We start from the raw sequence: 24451 nt of genomic DNA on the forward strand, positions 1-24451 counted from the left end.
GAAAATAGCTTCCAGGAAGAAACTGATATAAACATGGCTTTTCATCTCTCAGACTCTACAACCAAGAGGTTGTTTGCACCCAGGTATAAACATGTCCATTAATCTTGCATACAGCTTTGGAGATCCAGCTTCACTCTTCAGGCCTTAGAATGGGGTGACATCTCCTTGCCGTAATCACAAGGCACCACCACCAATCAGAACATGCAAGCATTACTACTGCCTAGGAGATGTACTGCCGTTACCAGACTGTCAACTAACATCCCATAAAAAGAAATGGCACGTTTTAGACCTCATTTCTAACATACTCCAAGAACTTTGACAGCTGTACCACAAGAAAGTGCTGGACAATGGAATCCACTGCAGACTCTCAAGTGAAGAGGATAAAATCTTTTTCAGCCTTTTACCCCACATAGGGAGAAGCATCAATGGGGCAGGCAGCACATGGCATTGCCTGAAAACAAGGCAGTTAATGAAAAGCTGAACACTAATGCATACAGATGACCAAACTGTCACTAGCAGAAACTCCACCTACTAGCAAAAGCAACACAGCACAGCAAGCAGTGGGTCTTTCAGGAAAAATACCCTGCATCATATCACTAACTCACGTTACTGAGAAAGATTCAAAAATATCAGGGGGGGGTGCAGCAGGAAACAGCCAGCTTATCACTAACCAATTCAGAGACAATTAAAAAAGTCCAATATAACATGCACAGACTAGCCCTTTTAAGGGGGGCATGCAACCAAAATCTGACAGAACTCAAGAAGCAAAACTGGGCACACAAACTAAAACTCTCACAGGACATGGAATGAAGCAAGGCCTTGTGAATGCTAAGTGGGTCAGGCAGTTCTTAGCCATTCTGACTTTAATGTTCGTAGGATTATGAAGATTAAAACAGCTGAAGTAACAGTGCAGGGGGGCTGCGAGCTGTACAAGGCACAGAGAAATAACTGTAGTTAATATCTACACAAAAATAAAAACATGTTGAAGTATCATGAAGTGTGTGTACAATAAGAGCAAAAGCAAAGCTACGGTGATTGATTTAAAAAGCACAAAATGAGAACATCCATCAAATAAAACTACAACCTAATCTGTACACAAACTATGTTCAGCTGTAACCTCTAGCAGTTTTCAGACCCTCTCTCCTCTTGGACTTACTGGATACGTACAACATATGTAGGACCCACCAGAAGGATTTGTATGGTGTTCTGCAATATCACTACATTTAGGCCAATACAATGCATTTCAGCTGTACCTTCTTTCGGCAGGCATCTATTGCTCTAGCCACAATCTACTTCTGCCATATGGCAATCCCACACTTAAGGCAGTGCCCCCTTTATAAAAAAGTTTCATATCAAAATGTTCAAGGCCCTCTCCCAGCAACAATAAAAATCTCATAAAACATAGTCTTTTCTCCACTCCTGGATAAAAAGATAATGCTCAAATGCAAATGTATACCTTTACTAAAATCAAACGTATACCTTTACTAAAATCACACACTCAGTTCTAATGAAATAACTGAATAAGCCAGAAGTTTAATGTGTTTTTTTCCTTTTAGAGTTTCTGAAAAGGAATTATCACTTGTCATAGTCTAGCGGGTGCATGTCACAAATAATTAAATAAATAAATAGGCAACCACAAACTGCCCCAAGGCTCAGTCTGAAACACCGATCACCTTTAGTATCATTTAGCTGGGGGTAGGGCAGAAGATAACAGGGCAGCAACAGTCTCCAGCTGCTGGCTCATTCACAGAGATGGAGGCCTGCTGACCCCTCCCCCAGCATTTTCCTCATGTTCCTTATGCAACATAGTAACTTCTCCGAATATGCTGACTGGCAAGGTTAAGTGACCTTAATCTTTGACAGAACAGTGGGAAGAGAAGAAGGTGAGACAGGAAGTCCTGAACGTCATAAGCTAAATTGTCTCAAACTTCCTGAAGGAAAGATGTTAAGAAAAAGGGCAAACCATGAATTGGATAACACTACTAATTTCAAAACTATGTAAACACACAATTACTTTGAGACAACCTCCTCCAGTTTATTCAACCCTTTCTTAAGTGATTTCTGGGATCTGTACTTCCCCCAACAGGAAATGAGTCAATGGGAATTATTTCCTTTTACAGATAAGAAAGGATAAAATACTGTACGATCAGTTCCCCTACAGTGATGAGTCAGGACGGAGTTAAAACAATTAATCTACAGCGTGAATGAAAGCTTTAACCATCTGTTCAGAAAAGTCTAGGGTCTGCAGCTGGTTACTACAGAAACCCAAAGGAAGCACAAAGATCAAGGGATAAGGAAACAAAATGACTGACCACATCCATTCTGTGACATGACAGCTGCAAGCCAAGAGCACACGAGGAATGACTAGAACAAGCACATCTAATAAAGTTTACAATACGTGTAGATATGTATGTGTAGATATGTGTGTATGTATGTGTGTGTGTGTGTGTGTGTGTGTGTGTGTGGGGGGTACATACAAGGAAAACACAAATGATTCCCGACTGTCTAAGTTGTCAAAAAATAAAAAATATGTAGAAAATATCCTGGGATAGGAAGTAGTGTTGACATCATCATTTCTTATGTTAAGTAAGGGCAAGGTGCGGAAAATAACCTATTCATTTACACGGTCCATGAAGTATTGGCATACCCTTATGTGTATGTGCGCGAGAGAGAGAGAGAAACAGCAAGCCGCAGAGGCACATTACATAACTGATGGAATTCCAAGCTACACAAGAAGAAGAAGAAGAAAAGCTAACTTCAGAACTGCAATCTACAATTGCCATTTAGGAAACAAAACTAGGCGAGGACCAGGTTGGTTTTCTCCAATCATCAACCAATAATCCCTGCACTAGATTTGCAACTCGCTAGGATGGATATTTACTAGGGTACATCAATTTTTCAGACATCTGACATAGCTGAGCTTTCTTCTCCTGGCATATCCAAGCTCTTCAAGACATCCTTTAAAAGGCAGGCCACAAAAAAAAAAAAAAAGATGCCGATAACGATTAGCCCTCTGCACTGTACGATTAGCCTAATGGCCCTTAATAATGTATCGTCTGCTAATCTCTCTCAGTCACTCAAGCTTCATCAGATTAGAAAAACTGAAGAACTTGTTTGGGCTGCTGCCACATGCAATAACCTCCCCTCTTATTTACCATCATTATGTTGTTGTTGTTGTTTGTCTATATGATGCTTTATTTCCAGCACTTTCTGCAAGTGGCATGCACTTTTCCAGCACTAACAGATGTTGCAAATTAAGAAACTGACATGGAAATGAAAACAAAAATTATGGGCTGGGGCAAACTGAAGCACAGCTTTAAATGGTATTACCCCCTAAAGGGCCTATCTCAATACCAAAAGATTGCCAAATTCCGGTAATCATGGCCACACAGATAGAAACCGCACTCTTCAAAGCTAAGAATACAACATCCATGGGACCAGTTGACAGCCCGGGCTGTGTACTACATGAACTACAAAATGAACTGGCACCTCATCTAAGTGTCATGTTTAATCATAGCCTTACCTCAGGCTTCGTGCCCACTGAGTGGCGTACATCTACAATTATCCCCCTACACAAGGGGGGGGATCCACATTGGACCCCCGGAACTACCATCCCATCAGCTTTGCAAGCCTGATTTGCAAGGGCATGGAACACATTATCATGGAATTTTTAAACAAAGACACTGGCAACCTTCAAACACTGGACTCCACCCAATTTGGGTTTGTGAAGGGCCGATCTTGTCTCCTGAACCTGACTGACTTCTTCGAATCAGTCTCCAGAGCTGTGGATGAGGGTAAGGAGGCCCACACAGCCTATCTGGACCTCCCCAAGGACATTGACACCATCGCCCACTCTGGAATCCTAGATAAACTTACTAAGCTGAGCGAGCATTAAATCCCTACGTCACTCGATGGGTTGCCAGCTGGCTTACTGACAGAACCCAGACTGTAAAAGTAGCAGACTCCAAATCCAACTCCAGACAGGTGACAAATTGAGTACCTCAGGGTTCAGTCCTGAGACCGCTCTTGTTTAGCATCTACTTCTCTGAAGTACAGACCAACGCTAAGGGACTCTGGCTAACAAAGTTTGCAGATGACTGCAAACTGGGAGCCATTATTGAATACCCAAATGATGTGGTTATTCTACAAAAGGGTCTTACAGAAACAGATGCCTGGTGCCAGAGCCATGGGCTCAAGCTTAATGCCAAGAAATGTATAGTTATCCCCTTTGGGAAAAAACATGTTCCCATGAATTACCACAAATGTGGCAGTACACTAAACACCGAAAGTGTGATGAGAGACTTAGGGACACAGGTGGACAATGGTCTCACCTTCAACAACCACATTGCAACAACAGTCAGGAAATCCTTCTATGTGGCACACCTCATCACGAAGGGCTTTTCATCCAGAAAAAAAGGAGGTCATTGTCCCACTGTACTCTTCCCTCATTAGACCCATTATAGAGTACAATGCCCCATTTGGTATGTACCTCACAAGACATCTGCAACAGCTGGAAAGGCCACAGAAATACCTCACTAAAAGAATCACAGGCCTAAAGCAGATGCCCTATGCTGACAGTCTAAAAACAACTCCAGCTATACTCTGTGACATTATCGTCTACTCAAAGGTAACCTCTGCTTAACATACAAGGCCATGTCAAACCCTGAGCTATTGGACATGCTCCACTTAAAGAAATCCCAATCCCTCAGTGCCACACGCTCCAACCTTGTCATCACAATGAACAAAACATGCTGGAGGGATAGGCTCCTGACACAGAGACTCCCCATACATGTCAAGCAGAGTGCCTCCTTGGCCCTCTTCAAAAGGAACCTTGACAATTGGATGGGAGATAGGAAATTCACCTCGGGGATCATGTTAGTCGCCCTGCTAGACAGGGATCTAGGGAAGTAAATATTGTGGGAAGAAATATCCAGGGAATTGTTACGGCTAGGCTTGTATAAACCCTAGGGCCGATAGCCTAGTACCAACCTATAAGAACTCCAAGTGAAAAATTATAATCTGCATGGGTGTGTGTTGGGGGGGGGGGTTGCTATGAATGGTTTACCAATGACAAAATGGGTCACAGTGGTCAACAGGAAGCAGAGAGAAATTATTCAGTTGTTTAGAAATACAGGTACACAGGTGGGTCTTAACACTTAACATTTCAACAGCAACTGTCTGGACTTGAGGGGTCTTCAAATAAGTAAACAAATTAAAATTGATGAATCAGTTTCAGCAATTGCAATAACAGCTTCTGTAGCAAACACTTGTGGTTTAGGTAATAAAAAAAAAAAAAACTGTTACTTTCTTGACGCAATTGGGGCAAACAGTAGTAGACCTGCTCCATGCACTTAACAGGAATTGTAGTGTTTTTTCACACCTCTAAAATTTACCAAGGCTGATAAACCAGAGGGCAGCACAAGTCTGCAGAGGTAGCACAACTGCCTTATAGCCCTCGACTGCCCAACCTTAATTGGGATGCCTTCTGTGAGAATTCTTAAGCTCCCGCCATGCATACAAATTGCACAGAAGTTCCCTGGTACTCTGACCAACTCCCCCCCCCCCCCAGGTCAGTACGAATACCACCTTGGGTCACTTCCTAAAGAGAGGATAATGGCCTTGTGTGAAAAACCCAGTCAAAGAGTATACAGTACCAGCCCCACCATTCACTCTGAACAAGATTCATTCATATTAGTAGGCCCAAGTTTGATTTTTTGGTCTCCCACACTTACTCTGGGTAGGACTGGGCAAGTCATTAATGTGCATATATGCTAGAGCTAATGGGGGAAAAAAAAAAGAAGATGCCAAATCTGGCTTCTCAATCAAACAATATTAATTAACATTTTATTTATTTTATTATACATTTGTTGACTGGGATAGTCCGACTGGATATATGCCCATTTTCAGCAGAGGCCCAGGAAGAGAAGCTCCAGGTTCATAATACAGATAGATATAACATTTAGTAAATAGTAATTACATACAGGTTATAGACATGAGCAATATTAGTATTTTATACAGATAGTACCAAATAGTTACAGTCAGGTTTAAGATGCATTGAGTAGAAGTTTATACATTTGCCCCTTCCCGGATGGTGTGGGTAGATAGTACAAACAGTTGTAGTTAGATGCACCTAAGAATAGAGAGGACACTAGTCAGGATTTGTACAAGGACATAACCAGTGTGTTTCGAGGTTATTTCTTGAGTTTGTTTTTGAATTGGGTTAACGAGGGTTCTAGAGTCAAGTCAGTTGGGAGTTAAGTTCCATATCTTTCCAACAGAGTTAACATTAATAAATGCAACCCAATGCTTACTTAGGCTCGTACAATTTTCTGCAGAAGACATACAGCTATTACTTTACATACAGGTTTGATTTACTTCTGCAAAATATTCCCCCCATCCACAAACTAATCATCTAAAGTAAAACTGGCCCTGACTGCAGTTTACAGTGAAGATTACGCCACAGCTGGTGCTGCCCTGGTGCAAGTCAGTGTAACCACAACAGGTATAGGAACTGCATTAGTTAAGGTTGTGCAATAATGTACATCAGCTGCTAAAATCCTCAGTACGTAATGTGACCTGTTTAAACAGATAGTTAATTAATCTGACGCACGTCAGACCACAGAGTTTTAAACTAACAAGCAAAAATATTCACTCTAACATGCATGATGCTGATTATACAAACAAACATGTGTGCACAGCTCATTATGCAAAAGAGATAACACTTGATGGATAACAGACCTTAGGCAAACTAATCCATATTCCATTTGAGAACAGTTCATCAGGTAAGCATGCCACGCTTGAGGATTAATCCTTCCCACATGTCTGAGTGCCACCTTTGTGCCGTTTTTTTTTTCTTTACAGATACCAGGTATGCAGAGCTGCACAAATATAAATGTTTGCAATGCCAGAATTCAAAAAAAGTGATGTGTGCAGTTGAAAATGATGAATCAAGATCAGTTTCCCAAAGTATGAAATAGTATTACCATTACAGCAGCGACAGGCCACAGATGCAAACACAGCATGTAAGATATCCCTGACCCACAGAGAAATACCAAAAAAAAAAAAAAAAATTGTCTAATCACAAGGTACCATTCCTTAATTGATATGGCTGGAAGTGTACACTCATCATCACAAGTCCTGCAGCAGGACCAGCACATCTCACTATTAACTTGTACATGTAATTCCCAAGTACACCAGCAGGATGCACCAAAGAGTTATCAACTAAATAGAAACCATACATCGAACTACCGTGCAGTGCCTGATCCGGTGTGTGTGCAAGCACATGATGTGCTGAAGCAACATGGCCTCACTTATGCTGCCATAAATGCTGCAAGCAGAGTTGGTAGCTAACTAGGTTGCTACCCTTCCCACCAAGTTACTGAACTCAGTTAATATCTCTATGGGTACCTTTGGGATAGTGAGCAAAGCCACAGATTCCTGAACTTTAGCTCCTGCTGGCCCTATAAGGAGTGTACACATTTGCAAGTTTTCTCATACCACTTCTCATACCACATCTTGTGACCAAAAGCCACGTGACACACACTACAATTTTAGCTATGCTGTCAGGAATACAAAATACAACAAACTTGAATATACACATCAGCCCATACTCGCATAGGGTATTGTTACACTCAGAGCAGATGCACTTTTGGCAAATGACCTAACCCAAGGGCAACAGCTGTGAAGTCTGGACTGTATCAACTAATGTACAAACTCTTGAGAGACCTGATTTTAACAGCTACTGCACATTAGTTTACCACTGTCTGTGCTAATCTGACTCCAAATTATTCTTGTTTCAAAGGACAGGAGCCGTTTCAATTAAAAGGTTAACAGAGGTAAGTGTGAACAGTGCATGTATAACAAGCAAACAGCAGACTATATTCACACAAACCTCATTACAGACAACAGTATCTAAATGAATCTTCAGATAAGGCAGTCTACGGAAAAAGTTACTGAATGCAAGCAACATTACTGCCTCTAGAGACAAATACAAAGACTACGTGGGTTGAAGGTCCCCTAACAAAAACGACACCATGAAAACCACAAGACAATGCTACTCCTCCTCCTTCCACACACCATTTATACTCCAGATTGGGTGTGATCCTCTCTTCTTACATTTATGTTTGTAAATGGGCACCCCCAGGTAATTTTGAGAATGGACTAATGACATCGCCCTGATTTCCTTTTTGACTTTGGGTGAAGAGCGAAAAAGTAACATTTTAGAAATGTATTCAAAGCACCCCCCATCAATCTCAATGAAAAGCTCTGCATGTTAACCATCCACAGTACTCCACAGAACAAAGCAGCATCTCAGCACTTATGTATGAGATTACGTTGCTGCCACTACCCTGTTCCTACTGGCACACCTGCCTTCTATAAGCGGATGCCATTACACGCCCATTAAGTGCACAAGTTGTAGAAGGAAATAATTCAACTATGCATCAACCCAGCTATGGCTCACAACCTGCCAAGGATTGGTGACCACCTGTGATTTCGGTTTCAGGGGTGATCCTGAAAATGTGACCTCCCCCGAACTACAGGAAATCTTTATCTGCAGTTCCACTGGCTTCTGCTCTGACCCCAGTGACAGTTTAGCTGTCTCAGTGCATTAAGGTCACCCAGTCTTCCATACAGTTCACTTTATAGACAAAGCAATCAGGCTGCATTAGTCTCACTGATCAGCTGCAATGCATTATGTTAAAGTGTGTGTGTGTATATATGTTTTTCCCCATAAAAATGCAGGCATTCTAAACAGGAAAATGTCAAGGAGTAGATTGAACCCCATTTTAATATCCACCTATAAACATAACTTGAGCAACAAGGTTAGGCTTTTACTCACTAGAGTTCTTTTCAGAGATTAATCAACTTGCTCAAAATAATAAAATATTCAAAAGAAAAATGTCAGGACTTGAACCTCTGTCTCCACAATGAAGTAACTCAAGTTTAGCTGCTTAATACACACTGAACAATATCTGCCTTGCAAGCTGAAGAGTGTGATAGCGGTGTATATTTTTCTTAAGTGGATAAATTACATCTTCAGGCACAAACGTAGTACAAAAATAGTGAGAGGAAAGGATGTCTGCACAGGAATTTGGAAACATAAAAAGAGGTACAAAGTCAAGGACACACTGCACAAAAACAAGCTACAGAATCAGGTTTTCCCACTGTATGAAGATCAAAAGAACAACTTACTTGCTTCATTAAAAATATTAAATGATACAAATCAGCAAAGATAAGAAAATTGGCAGCTTTTTGAGAACAGTACAGAAGATTGCTTTCGGTAAAATAAATAACTTAACAACTTACTTAACTAGCAATACCGTCCCTCCCCCTTAAAGAACTGGTATCTATGTTTAGTGGACTCTTACCTGCCCAAAGGAAACAAAAAACAAGTTTGAAAAAAGGCCAAAACAAGTGTTTATGAAGAGAACAAAGGGACTCTTAGAAGACAGCAGCAAAACGATGGGCATATGGAGGTAAACAAATGCAAAAAAAGTCTGAGCAATAAGAGGAAGCAAATTTGAGTAAACGATGTAAGATGAAGAGGACCAGAAGAAAGTTCAAGCTTTACAGATCAGAATATGCATCAAGTCAAGGGGTCAGGGCTGGGAAAACGTTTAAAAACCCTACTCTGGCCTTCTAGACTGACCCCTATAAAGCATCTTACTTCAAATGCATCATCAAAAATAAGAGCAAAGGGAAAAAGTGCAGCAAACCAGCTGTTGATCATTTTGCTAGTGTTTACACAATGCTAGAAGTCGCTGGGCAGTAGTTTGACCAAGTCTAGGAAAGTAATTGGCCATCTGTCCATAAGCTGTTTTCCACATGCATGATAAATTGACGGCTGCCTGCACATGAAAATCCAGACTCAAAGTTAAAAAAGCACAAATAAATAAAAAGAGTCTGTATGCCCACCTCTCACTCAAGTGCAACTTCACACAGCAATTGTAGGCCTGTAAACTCCAGTTTCAGAAGAAAACTACAGAAGCTGCAAAGCTCTCCAAGCAGTCTTTCATGTCAAGCTCCAAGAAATTCCAAGAGGACTTCCCTGAATTCCATGAAGCATTCTATAAAGTTAAACTGCAACTCTCAGGTATCCAGCAAGTTACTTCTACAGAAAAATAAAAATGCAACAAACACTTGGTCTGCAACTGCGCTCTCCTTTCACAACAGCATTAACAAGACAGGGCTAAGGAACCCCATTAATTCTAATGCAGCTGTGATGATCAAAAGCAAACTGGCCAACTTTAGATTGCAGCCCTTTGTTTTACTCTCCTGTTACAACACATTAAGTGGGGGGATGAGACAAAGTGCTGATAATAGGATCAGATCCACCAACATTATCTCAGACCCCTCCCAACTATTTTAATGCCAATAAATTTCCTAAATACATATTTCAAAGATGTGGGTGTCTCAGTCACATATCCCCACCCCAATGACAAAATGGGTTAGATTACATCTTCCGCAGTTCACAAAGGCCACTTCCTTGCCACCTTAAAGTGAATCACTGTATTCCTTTTCAAGGGGGTGTTGAACACTGCTGTATCCTTTATGTTATCTTTATCCTGTGGAAAAACTACAGGACACACCCTAGATCTGCAAGACTTCCTTTTGCTTTTCCCCAGGGAACAGTACAATTTTTGCAGCTGTTTCCTTAATTCAATACTACAGACAATGCAGTTCACCACTTCACTACATTCACATGAATATCTGACCCTTGCCCTAGAATAAATTACCTTTTCTGTGCAATGACCTTGATGCAAAACCACGTATTCAATGTAGTTAACATACATGCAAGATTCCTGAAAGACAAGACCATCCCGATGGCCTGGAATTAGGAATGCGTCTCAAATCCCAGGAAACAAGCAAGAGCAATCAAATCCGAAGTGATTACAAATCTTGTACACCTTTTCCTGCCACTGAGAAAAAGGTTGTAAGAAGCATTGAAAAGCCACGTAATGTCTAGTAGTACAATGCAGAGTTAAAACTATGAACCACTAGTGACGTCCACATTACAGTCACAAGTTTTATTCCAATTTCCACTTATACATGGTGGCTCTTTGCAAATCAGACAAGTAACCATGACTGTTTCTAAATAACAGTCATGTCTGTGTAGTGGGCTTACTACCCAAGTAAACTAGTTAACAAAGAGTAATTAAACCAAACAAAATACTTAAACTTGCTGAGGATCATTAAAACACACAAGTTGGAGTCATGAAAAAGACTAATTTTTTGTATACAAACCAAAGGTGTACAGAGCATGCTACCAGAAATGTAGAAAATTTAGAAACCAAGAAAAAAAAAAGTAGTGGTAATATTATATAAATCTTCACATAAGTGCACCAGTCACCTTTTCATCACTCCCCAAATGGAGGAATGCACCCTTTCAGAAATGATGCCTTCCCACAAGTTGGTATTAAGTCCATGTTGGCAACCCTAGACTCGGCTCTAGTGTTGCATTTAGGTTGCAGTGGTAGAAAAATTTGCCATAATGTTATGGAGAAGCACAACCCTCTTTGCCTTTGTTTCCACCGCCAATAAAAATGTCTGTACCTTGAAGATACAACACCCATTGTGAGCAATTACATTTCCCGATCAAATGACCTCCTCAAACATTAAGTCAACAAGAAGATATGCTTCCTGAAAGGCGTTGATGAGCTTATAGCCGGCAGGCAATTGCCCATCAAAATCCCGGAGAAAGAGAGGTTGGCCTATTGGAGGATAAGTGGATCACTCCTAGCTTTGGGCAACCTGCACCATAAACAGATGCAGTGGTGTAGAGGGATTAAGCCTTGGCTAATATAAAATAAACCACTGCTGATGGCTGCCAAAATGATGGAACCATTCCAGCTGACCTCTGCCTTTAGTGATAGGGAAAATGAAAGGAAGAGAGACAATTACTGGCAGGTAGTGGTGCAGAATATTTTACACTGAGTGGGCCGTGACTTGCACTGAGGAGGTATAAGAAGGACCCTATAACATGACCACTTTAGGTTTGTTACTCCATTCACTAATACACTGTATATTATTACTGCAGAGTTAGTTACCTTAATATTCAGCCCCAGGCTGAATCTGAAATAGGCCTGCATGGTTCAGTGTTCTGCCCCAGTTAAAGAAAACGAAGTCTATGAATAAGCTGCAATTCTAATCAATCAAAAACTATAGAAAAACAAACAAGCCCTGCTTCCCAATTATCAGTGCCTACACCACTGCATGCCGCCAGAATAAAGCTGTGCACTTTGCATCACTTAACCATTGAAACAGCATAACGAGCCACGGGATAATCTTAATAAGATCTCAGCCTGCTAGGAATGCTGGGAATAGCCTTAAAATTAAAGGGAGAAAACTGATTAAAATACCCTAATATGAAGTACTAGCCTAAAAAAAACTTAACAAATGCTATATCGTTAGGTTTGAACAGCAACTCTGTACCACAGGGACCATTACAACATGCAAACCCAGTTCTTTGTGCTGCAGGATTATCAGAAAGAACAAAAGAACACAGAACTAAGGTCCTTGGTTCTTCTGGAAATGCAGGCAGATTATGAATTCTAACCAACATCACCTCACTTGTGATGACAGCAAAAGAAACAGCTATTCAAAAGCTTAGAGGTACTTCCTTCAAACCCAGGTAATAAAATATAGCATGAGTAACCAGTACATACATTTAATTATTTCATCACATTGAAGTCAATATTTAATTAACAGAATATCTGCAGTTTACCCAAATATATAGCTAAACAATGAAAAAGGATTACAACAACTTGCTCAGGGTCATACAGTAAGCTTACTGCATATCCTTTTCGCACAGATGTCTATTTGGGCAGATGTGTCCTGCGGGGGGATGACAAATTTCCTACAGTTTTTAGGCCAAGAAATGTTTTCTAACACTGATCTAAATATTGTACAAAACAAAAAAAAGCCCATAGTGGAACATACGTTACGGAACATAGAACTGTCGGATTTTGCAGGGCAGATAATCTTCTGGCAGTGCTACATAAAATAAATTTTAAATAATCTGGTTTCATAGGAAGTTACTAGCCTATTGGCCCTGAGACCCTTATAAGCCTAGCCAAGTGTTTAGCCCATGTTCAGACAAGTCGGCACCGGATGCCCCTGTCCAGCAGGGACACAGGTGGAATTCAAGGGATGTATTTCTGTTTCCCATCCAGTTATCCAGGTTGCACTTAAACAGGGGTAAAGAGGTACTCTGCTTGACATTTAGAGGGAGTCTATTCCACAGATGGGGGAGTCTGTGAGACACAAATCTGTCCTGTCAACAAGTCATGTTGATGTCACAGATCAGGTTGAGGCTGTGAGTGCGGGTTACTCAAGTGGAGCTTGAATTGTGGATATGCAGCAGTCCCATCAAGGCAGGGGTCCAAGATCACCTTGTAAGCAAGACACAGGTCACCTCTGAGAAGTCTGTATGAAACGGAGTAGAGGGATAGGGCTTTTAGCCTGTGTAAGGTAGATTTTTGAGGCCCTGAATTCTCCAACCTCTGTGGTCTCTCCAGCTGCTGAATGTGCTTTGCGAGGGACATGCCGAATAGGGTGTTGTACTCAATAATGGGCCTTATAAGGGACAGGGATGTTATGACCTCATTATCCCTGGATGAGATACCCTCACTTATGAGGTGGGCCATGTAGAAAGCTTTCGATAAAATGGAAGCAACACGGTGATCAAAAAAGTCAGGTTGCCATCAACATGGGTGTCCAAATCCCTCACGACTGACTGCATTCTTAGGACGTTGTTATTAATGTGACAATTTGTGGGGACGTCACTAAAAGGGATGATGACGATGATACATTTTTCGGTATTCAGCTTGAGGCCACATTTCTGGCACTAGTTATTTGTTTGGCTGAGACCCCCTTGGGGGATGTCCATATCACTAGTTGAACTGATGACAACGCCCAGCTTGCAGTCATCTGAAAACTTGGTCAGCCATAGCCAAATGGTTTTGGCCTGCACCTCAGAAAAGTACATCCCAAATACCAGTGGCCCCAAGACCAAACCCTGGGATATGCCGCTCGTTACAGGCCTACTGCTTGACATGGCTTCCTCTATTTTGACTAGGTGGGTTCCATCAGTGAGCCAGTTAGCTACCCATGTGGTAACACACTAACTGATGCCTACTTGAGAGAGTTTATCTATTATGCCCGAGTGGCCAGGTCAAGGTAGGCAGTGTGCACCATCTTCCCCTCGCCCATGACTTTGGTGACTGTCTCAAAGAAGTCGACCAGATTTAGCAGACATGACCTCCCCTTGACGAAGACAAACTGTGTGGGATCAAGTGTTCGGAGGTTGCCAATGCCCCTGTTAATGAGGTCCATGATGATCCATTCCACGGCCTTGCAGATCAGGCTAGTTAGGCTGGTGGGTCTATAATTCCCTGGATCGGTGGATGCTCTACCTTTGTGCAAAGGAATGACAGTGGCCGTTTTCCACTCAGCTGGGACGAAGCCTGTACTAAGGCTTTGGTTGAATAAGGCGCCTAATGGTGCTGCAAGTTCATGCCTTAGTTCATGTAGTATGTAGCCTGAGATGTTATCGGTTCCCATGGAGGCTGAATCTTTTGCCTTTGAGACAGAGAAGTGATGACCTGTTCCCTACATATAAGGGGACAGGGATGGGTACTAGGGGCGTCCTGATTTACTGATTGGGGGGGGGGGGGCAGGGGTGACGTTTTTTCTGATCTGTCAGCCAGCAAGTTTGCTGTATCTATGGCATTTGTATATGTGGTGTCCCTGACTGCCAGTTCTAAACAGATCTGGGTGCTTTCTTTGAGATTGCGTACATATGCGAAGAAGACCTTATGACTGTCTCTAATAGATGTGGCCAACTTGGACTCAAAGTTTGCTATGGAAGATTTCACTAGTCCTCTTATTTGCTTGTTCAGGCGAAGGAAAATTTGCTGTCTAGGACCAAGAAAGAGCAGGTGCCCAACTGGATGCAATTTTCTCCTCTTGTTATAGAGTTTACTTATTGCAGATGTCCACCCGACAGGCTTACTCTTCCTTGCGGAGGATGATTTAGTCCTGTCAGGTATTCCTGATTCCAAGCATCTATATAAACGCTCGTATAGTGCTTTGGTGTAGTTCTGGATACTTGTGCTAGAGAGGGGGAAAAGGCTGTGAAGCTGTTTATACCACCCCTCTGGAGGCTGTAATCAGCTTTGGAAATGTTTTTTTTGTTCGACCCTAGCTAGAGGGGGGGGGGGTTAGGGAGATGGTGACTTCGAAAATAACTGCTTTATGGTCAGATCTTAACAGGGAGTATGATACTGCAGGGGTGCTGCAGTGGTTACTCATGTTGGTTAACACCAGTCCAAGACATTATCACCTCTTGTGGGGGTATCAACTAGCTGTTCCAAGGCATTTGCATTGACAAAAATCAAGGAATCTCTAGGCATTTGTGTTCTGGCATGAGTAGTTCTTCCAGTCTCTTTGGGTAGTTTAAAGTCACCCAAGATAGGGTTAAAGGATTGAATCTTGACAGATTCAAAAAGAAGTCCAGATATGCGGATTGGGCATCTCGAGTCAGATTTGGGGGCCAGTTACTAGCTATGATTTGTATAGGGGTCTTGCCAATGGTTAACAGCACCTGGAGTGTCTCCTGTGCGTCATACTGTTTGACCAGCCTGGAGGGATGTATGTCTAATATATACAGAAACTCTGCTTCCTTTGGCTTTACTACCCACAGTTTGGGGTCTGAATGTATGATAGGATGAGGTGCTCTCCGCAGCTTTGAACCAGGTTTTTCTGACTGTGCAGATGTCAGCATTTTCCAGGATTAAGAATGCTTGCAATGAGTACAGTTTCATGTTTGGAGACTCCTAGCATTTAGCAGATTTCCAATAGTCACCTGCATCATACTGTGGTGGGCATCAGAAACTGTCCCCCATATTATCTGCCAGAAAATGACCACCCTTCAAGTACACTTCCAACACCTCATTAAAAACCATTTTCTCTCCCCATCTTTCTAAACGTGTGTATTACATCTAAAATATTGCACACAAAAACAAGTCTGTTCTGAAGACATGACATTTATTTCCAGGACATTGAAAGTTAAAACTGACTTGATATGTCAAGAGAAATTATCTTTTTTTGATTCTGCATACCAGGAAACCAACATGATTTTCGGTCTTATTCATTCTGAGATTCTAAGCCATTTGTTGTGCAGCTAAAGTTCATAACACTGTTAACTGTGCACCTTGAAAAGGAATCTGATCATTATTAAATGGTCACAGACATCCCAGACTTTGAAGGCATGCTGTAATCATGTCACCACACTATCACAATTTCACACATACTATTTTATATACTCTCAACACGCCAGAGATAAATTTAACATACAATGCACTGCTTTGGTGTAAATTTTTGTTCCATTCCAAAATCGTCCAACCACAAACCTGAAACTTCACAGCTCTCCTACATGTGGTAAGTGTTACCTCTTCCACCTCCCCTACTCCCCAGCTCTAAGCTCCCCCCATCAACAAGTGCAACATAACATGATGAAAGTCAGGATGGAGTTTTGATAACACAATGACAAACTGGTTTAAGGGACCACTGTAACCTTTTAGAACAATTCTGAGGTAAGCAGAACGTAAAATGGATTTTTGGCACTGCTGTGCTATCCTATGACATCTTGACATGTTTCATAAAACTCTAATGGCAGAGTGCCACTGTGATTGGATCATTTTGTTTTCCTTTGTGAATTCCGACTGAACTAGTGCCAGTCATCAGCATCCCAAGACCAAACTGCTTTAATCAAACTACTGCAAATGCAAAGACCATAACTCTACTCATCTTGAAAACAGAAACAAAGTTACCATAATGTGATGGACTCTGTTCACTATACCCCCCACCCAACACATAGGTTTCCACCCCTACCCACACTCTGATTATTCACCCTCTGTTAAGGAGTTCTGCCCAGTACACACTAACGCAATTAATAAATGTAATTAAAATATACAACATCAAGGATATTCAGCAAAAGACTGGGTGGCTGAGAGGCAGCCCCCCCCCCCATTATGATCTTCTCGCTCACCGTTGAATCGGGTCACTGTTTTTCATTACCACTGCCCTTTCCAAGAAATAATACTTCCCTGTATCTTAAAAATGCATAACCTGCATACCCTTATTCTCACACATCGCTTTTTTTTTGTAATAACTGGATTCCCTTGAAAATGTTTTCATGCTTTACCTTCACCCAGAAGTGCTGAAACTGTCTGAGACTCACTCTCTTCAGATATATGATGCTCACTGACTGCTTTTTTTATGCTCAGTTGAATAACTCTGTATAGGTCACTACACCAATGAGGTTTGCAGAAGTGGACAAAGTACTTCCAGGTGGATCTTGCCAACTGTCCATAAAGATGGCAAATAACTTCTGCTCATACTGTCAAGTCCATGGTTCCACCAGCACTCTCTCATATACTGCACATTGAGTCTGCATCATATGATGAGTACATCTGGGTCTAACTTCCCTGGATGGGAAAAAGAAACATCCTTCTGCGCTAGCAGTTAACAGATTTGATCTTTTCAAACAGATTCTGAAATGTTACTGCTACTACTGGCTTTGATGAATGAACATATACTGCTAGTAATGAAGGCAATGTAGCAGGAGTGCTACATTATGAAAACGGGGAAATGGGCATCCTTGTTATGAACTTCTGTGATGCCAAAGAGGTGCAAAAAGGGGTTTTGCTATGCACCTTTCAGAGATGTTATACTTCAGTGGCCATCACAGAACAAAGCAAGAAGCTAAGTTTTGTTAAAACTGAAGCAGCAGCCTTTCTGATGTGCACTAGATGATGTAATCCCTTTTTATCGTCTTTAAAAGGGACTGAAACCGGTTTTATTCCTTTTACTGACTAACAAAGAAACCAATTTTTAAATTATTGAGAAAGAGAAATATAATACCAATACAATAAACTATGGTTATTTCGACCACTAATGAAGAAAAGAACATGTTACACAAAAACAACGTTCAGAATATTGTTCATGCCTTGCCAATCTGAAATTTGTCTTAGCACCCTGGAATGAGTTACAGAGTGTTTACTTCCTTCATAGTAACAGTTAAAAAGGGATCAACTGTTAACAGATTTTAAGTCGAAGCAACAGTGAACATGGTATTTCAATAATGCTGTCAGAAAGTAAACTAGATTTCTGTTCTCTGAACAGGCAGAGACAATTCAGAATATCTTTGGATTCACAACAACACAAGAGCAGATTGAATCCTTATCCTAGGCTAACTTACTGGTTATGTTAGGTTAACCATATCTGCACTTCCTCTTTGAATGTTTGAAAGTGTTCATTTACCAGTTCTGTTTTTTCCCCGCACAATACTCCAACCTCCTTTTAGCTACTTAAACCGATCCTGTCCTTTTATTCCCTTATGTATCAATAGAAAAGTCACATCTTGTTTCTCGATGGAAAGATTTTTCTGCTTCTTTTCCTTTATCCAATACCTTCATATGACTATATCCATTTCCTTGGGTTTAAGTGATAAGCATGATTTCTTCTTCTTCCATATCCAGATTTCATGATTTCCTCTCCTTCCCTATCTAGACTTCCCTACAAGTTCTAAATACCAAGTTTTTCTACAATCTTCAAAGCCACCCAACTGAAAACTACAGTGCTTTTCTTTTGGGGTGGACTACAGTGCTTTCCTTTTATTTATATTTAATATGACAAAATATGCCTCTGTAATGACAGCCTTGAAGTAACCCCATGCTGCACATTCATGCCTGTTGGTCAGAACTTTACTGAGGTATTACCTCATTTCTCAAAAGCCTGCTTTCCATTTTGATTCAAGTGCACCTGAGCTAATGGGAAACCACACAATTTGATCACTCATTTCCAAACAGACGCCATGTCTGAGATAAATCTCCCTCTCTCACAACGCAAGGTATATTTCTGGGGGACTTTCACCTGCTCCTCACAGGATGTCGAATATAATCTTATTCCTGAGGGGAGCTGCAGTATGCATGCTCTAATTTCATGTAGATACCACTTACTCTATCTACACCCCATTACAAATGCATTAATACAGTCCAGTCAGCATTTTCCACTTCATGTTACATGAGTATTGGGTTACGTTAGGTGAAACAGTAGATTACAGCTGCACTGACATAAAGAGCAATTTTGAAGTTCGTTTTCACTGATTAACAAGCAACACATAGATGCAGTGTTGCAACCCCCACCCCAAAAAAACAGCCCATCACTGGACGGGATTTTGGTACTGTGTACCCAAGGAAGCTGACTATCTGCAAAAAATAACCAGGTATATATAACTGCTAGCATTACCTTTACCTCAACAGTACTGGCACACTTGCATACTCATTACATGATCTGCAGATGCTACTTACTGTACAACAAACTTTCCTACCACAGTCTTTAAATGTAAATGTACACTGCCACTTTGAACTACTAATCAGGTGAATAAAGTGAAACAAATAATGTTTAATTTTAATGCTTCTTACTCTGAAAGAAGGTTTCTTGCCACGAGTCCCTTCTCACTCCTACAGATCAGCTATATGGTTGTAGGTCTCCTCTTACAGCATGGTCCTGTATGACCACATATCCAGTGCCTGGTATTAGATAGTTGGAGGTCAGTCTGATTCAACAGTATGAAGTCTCACATTGGTAGTAATTGTTCCACTAAAGAAGTGCTTTGTGAAAGCACAACAGTCATGATGATAACTTACAACCATATAATTTGCCATGCATTTCAAACAGTAACACAATGGATGAAAGTGCTCACTAACTGTGACCTAAAATGACATGCCAGACTACTCTTCCTGCAGACTGTCTTTACCACTTGTCTATCTATGGACACTGTGATGGCATTTTCTCGCTAGAAACAAGTCACTCTGGTATCTCAGTATTTATTTTACAACTTGATAACCACATAAATGGATTCTTTTTCCTTTTTAGAGCACATACAATAACAAAATCATTGCACAGTATCATAATTCAGTAGATTAAGTATATAAGAATAAATATAACAAATTATATAAACAAAAGTTGATGAGTATCACATAAACACATTAATAGCTACTAATAATCAGGTGACCAACGTCACCCTACAAAAAACAAATATCTACAGGTTCCACTGAAATAACAATTTTCTAATGTTACCAGCTCCTTTTAACAGCTTTTCAACTGTCAGTTTTCCAACTTCTACTACTCATTCGAGTCACCACCCTCTCCCAACATCAGAAACACGACCTCAGATTTTAACCTACCTCCTATGCAGTCTGCAATTCCATATCCGTGTGATAATGGGCACCCCATAGCTACTAGCACCCATGGTTAATTAAACATCACATCGAGGGTGATATAAAACCAAATGTGTTAACAGCCTCCAGCTCAAGTAGGTGAAAAAATGTGTCACTACCTGCACACACGCATCTGCGTAGCCAGAAAAAAAGAAAACCATTAACACACATTAAAACTATTACAAGATTTGCATTACAGTTACCACCTATAGGTCCAGAGCAGACTTCATGCACCACAATGTTTGCCAAACAAAGTGATAAAAAGACGCACATATGTACCACAGACTACACCCCACAAATACCTTGCTCCCAAAGAGGCACCGATTTTATTTACCAGCATCATACTCAGGTCTGCTACCTATTAACACGAACCTAAAGCAGAAAAAAATATGCGCACACGTCCTCGTTTTCTTTAGCTCCAGTTATTTCGCTCACATTTAATTGGGAAGAGCTGCAAAAGTTAAAAAAGTGCTAGACGCTGGCCACATCCTGCGTTCTCCAGAAATTCTAGGAGATTAATCCGGGCATAGTTGTTAAGCTCAACGCTGCACAACCCCCACCATCAGGAGCTGTGCTAGCAGAACGAAACAAGATCCTAAGATAAATCACAGAGATGCGTGGCCATGCAATGCTTGCAAAATAAAATAAAAAAATAAGAAAAGAAAGCGATCCTCGCATTATAATTTCAAAATAAACAGGGCTAACAACGAATGACTTAGTGTTCCCCAACTACAGCGCCCATGCACACGATTATCACTGCGTACCTCACCCCATATGGACACTCAGGATTCAAACCCAAACCTACCTTTTTTCGGTTTATCAGATTAAAAGCTTTCAAGTTGTTCAGAAGCTGCAGTTACCCAAGTGAGTGGCGTACGACAAGCAAAAACAGGCAGGTACGGTTAGTACCAATCCTTTTGTTGAGACGTTTTCCTTGCAATCTGATGAGCCTTGTTTTCCTTCTCGGATTTCTGTACCGCAGCGCCTTCCCGTAGGCGACTGCCAGTGACCTGGCGGCAACGTTCACTTGTGCTGCAAACCCCGACTTACTGCCAAAGTCCTGGGACAGCAGATGTGCAAAAGTGCACAACAGTAAAGCCAAATGCAAGCTTTAAAATGTCTACTACTGAAAACTAAATTCACGAATACAACCAAGCTGCAGCAAACCTCACTACTTTCCCTTGGAAATACGTGTGTGTCTTGGGTAGGGGGAGGTGAGAGCCAAGTTTTGTTTTCCACAAATGTCAATACACCCTTTTTCCTCCACTCTTGTGAGTTCCTATACAAATATAGGGTTGGTCAGCAGCTTTTCATGGGTTGTGTATGTGTGTGTCAGCGTGTGTAATTTTTTTTACCTCCCCCTCAGGATGGACCCGCCTTGTTCCTAACGTCACCATCAGGTGGGTTTAATCTTTTTAATGATTTAAAGGAACAGTAAAAATTTCCCGAATGCTTTCAGAGCTTGTACTTCCAGGATACTACAAATCTTCCCGCACTCGCAGTTGTATGATATTGATATGTACAGCTTTTCCTTCACACTATTCTTTATATTTTTTCTTTGGTTCCTGTTAGAATACTTGAAGTACGTCGTGCTGTTAGACTATAATTTAGTGTCCAATAACGTTTTTTTCCAGTGTCTGATTAACTACAACATTGTTGTACACGTTACAACGCTATTAACACTTTGCGAATCTGTTTAACGTAAAAGGAGCCATGGGCTCGAGCTAGGTTTAAACAGAAATAGTTAATAAACAATAGGACTCTTTCTAGGCCTGGGTGAGAGAAAGTCTGGCAATTATACGCGACGGAATGCTGGGGTAAAAACAGGCGCTCACACAGGGCATCAGGCACAACACACCTTACAGGGAAGGGGCATAGTACTGCTCAATCGCTTATCTCCTGAATCAGTGACACTTAAAAGTATTAGTATTGTTACGCATACCTCTCAAGTGTACCTCATTACGAGGAACGCACCTCATTTGGGGTCTTAAAAAGTTCACGTTCCTCAAAGTTCCACATTGAACGACTCTTGTCACACATTCAGTGTTAGGAATTATTTTAAGTGAAATTCATTGTAAATAGAAATTAATTATATTAATTCATTAAAACATCTTCCTTATAAGTAAAACCAGCATATTTTTACCATCATATGACCTTCCTAGTTGAAGTTGTTAGTAAGCCATTAGTATGTGTTCCACATTTTGCCCATTTGTTCCACATTATGAGGGATAGTGTTCCTCATTTTGGAGATGGAAGGTTGAGAGCTATGATTCTTAGCCTTGAGGCACTGACAGAGTAAGAGAATATGAGTTAAGATACAATGTTAAGTTGTCTTATCTCGCCTTCATTTTTGCTGGCTGGGATCGAAGCCGATCCTCGGCTCTGACTCGGCCATCTTCAATAGCTCGAGAGCTGTTTACTGGATTGAGGCTACCCCTTATCCCATGATGCCTAGCGATAGCTACCCAGATCTCGTTTGCGGCTTCAGCTGCAAGGTGTCGTTTTTCTGGCTCAGGCTTGTATAGAATTTTTTGTGTAAATTCTTACTAGAATTTAACTTTTCTAATATATTTTTATTAGCGATAGTGTTTTTACTATGGTAGATAATTGTTTATTCTATGCTATCCCTCCTTTTGTAGAACTCGTTTAACTTAGAGAGTTCTCCCCCACCCCTTCCCCTGGTTAGCCGTTTAACTTAGAGGCTTTCCTACTGCTTTTTCTTATACGCTAGCCGTTTAAATTAGAGGCTTTCTTATTACCTTCTTAAAAAAAAACTAGGTAGTACTTGTGTGCCTTTTCAGTAGGTGTGTTTTTTGTTCTTATAGAACTGAAAATTGCTCTTTTTATTGCTGGTTAAATTGGTTGGTTTCCTTCTCCAGTACAGTATGTCCAAGGAAACTAAGGTTTCTGGGTTTAAGAAGTGTGACTCATGCTGTCAGAAGATGTCTCTGACAGATGGGCACACTTCTTGCGTCTATTGTTTAGGCGCTGTGCACCTGCAGGACTCTTGTTCGGTTTGCCATGCCTTTAGTCCAAAAGTACTGCAGGAGCGTAAGAATAAGTTCATTCTCAGGGGTCTGTTAAAACCCCAGGATTCACCGTCCCAGAGTTCACAGCCAGTGAAATCCCCTAAATCCACTAAGCCGTCGGTTCCAATTTCGGAGCCAACTTTGGTACAGGATTTACCTTCTACGTCGGTTCCAGCTGGCACCGACAAGGTAATCTCCCCATTGGCTCCATCAGAGGCTTCAGAGCCGTTGCAGAGCCACAAGATGCTGAGGTCCCCTTCCTTAGAGTCGGTGCATTCAGCTCCTCGGTCTCCTTTACTTCAGAGCAAACGTAGCCACCGATCCTCTTACTCCTCTCGATCCTCTAGGCTGTCGGATCATGATGTGGAGAGAGTGATCAGTAGGTTGCTAAAATCGCAGGCACTAACTAAATTGTTGTCCAGCCCTCCTCAACAGGTATCGGCTCAGTCCACTTCTCTTGATGTTCCTCCTCCAACTCCAATGAGTTCGGAGCCGGAGTTCGTTGGGGTTCAAGTAGTGGAACCGTCGGCTCCGATAACTCTATCTACTTTGGTTCTGATGTCGGCTCCGAATCCCTCGGTGGTACCTTCCATCGAGGGGTCTGGGCGCCGTGGCTCCCTCGTCTGCTCTGAGGGGGCGCGTGGCATCGGACCCTTCTCCGACCCCATTCTCCCTCTCGGAGCTTTGGCGCAGGTGAGCTCGGCTCCAACATCGGCCTCAGAGCCGTCCCCCTCAGTGCAGAGAAAAATTCCTATTTCTTTAAAACCGGAGCTTTCTCTGCATCATGGCAGGGACGCCTTTGATGTCATACGGAGTGTGCTGTCCTCTGAGTCAGCTCCACTTTCAGCCCCAACGGCTCCGTCCCCTGTAGTGCCTGTGCCAACCTCTGCTCCTCCTCCAGACCCTAAGCGCAGGGAACTGATGCTCAAGGATACCCCATTGGGTGTTTCCTCCTCTTCCGAGGCCTCTCCTGATCACTCAGAGGAGCCCCCTTGTAAGAAAAAATGTAAGAGGAAGCACATTGACTCCCCCGAGTCTGTCACTTTAGATACAGACTTAGATGATTCGGAAGGGTCCCCGAGATCCCCCTCTGAAGATGTTTCCTTCTCGGACATCCTAGAAATGCTTAAGCAGAGG

At 41.6% G+C, this 24451-nt stretch overlaps 1 protein-coding gene across 1 annotated transcript in view; it reads right to left on the reverse strand.

The window, feature by feature from the left end:
* Positions 1–21617, reverse strand: part of SEMA4C (semaphorin 4C) — a 150518-nt gene extending 128901 nt beyond the window's left edge. Inside the window, exon 1 of the mRNA XM_044084386.1 lies at positions 21091–21617. The gene's annotated coding sequence lies outside the window, so the exon portion shown is untranslated. The remainder of the gene's footprint in view (positions 1–21090) is intronic.
* Between the last annotated feature and the right edge of the window lie 2834 nt (positions 21618–24451).

Source organism: Protopterus annectens, chromosome 9.part0, assembly GCF_019279795.1.
Source record: "Protopterus annectens isolate FY-2018-M chromosome 9.part0, PAN1.0, whole genome shotgun sequence".
Taxonomy (NCBI): domain Eukaryota; kingdom Metazoa; phylum Chordata; order Ceratodontiformes; family Protopteridae; genus Protopterus; species Protopterus annectens.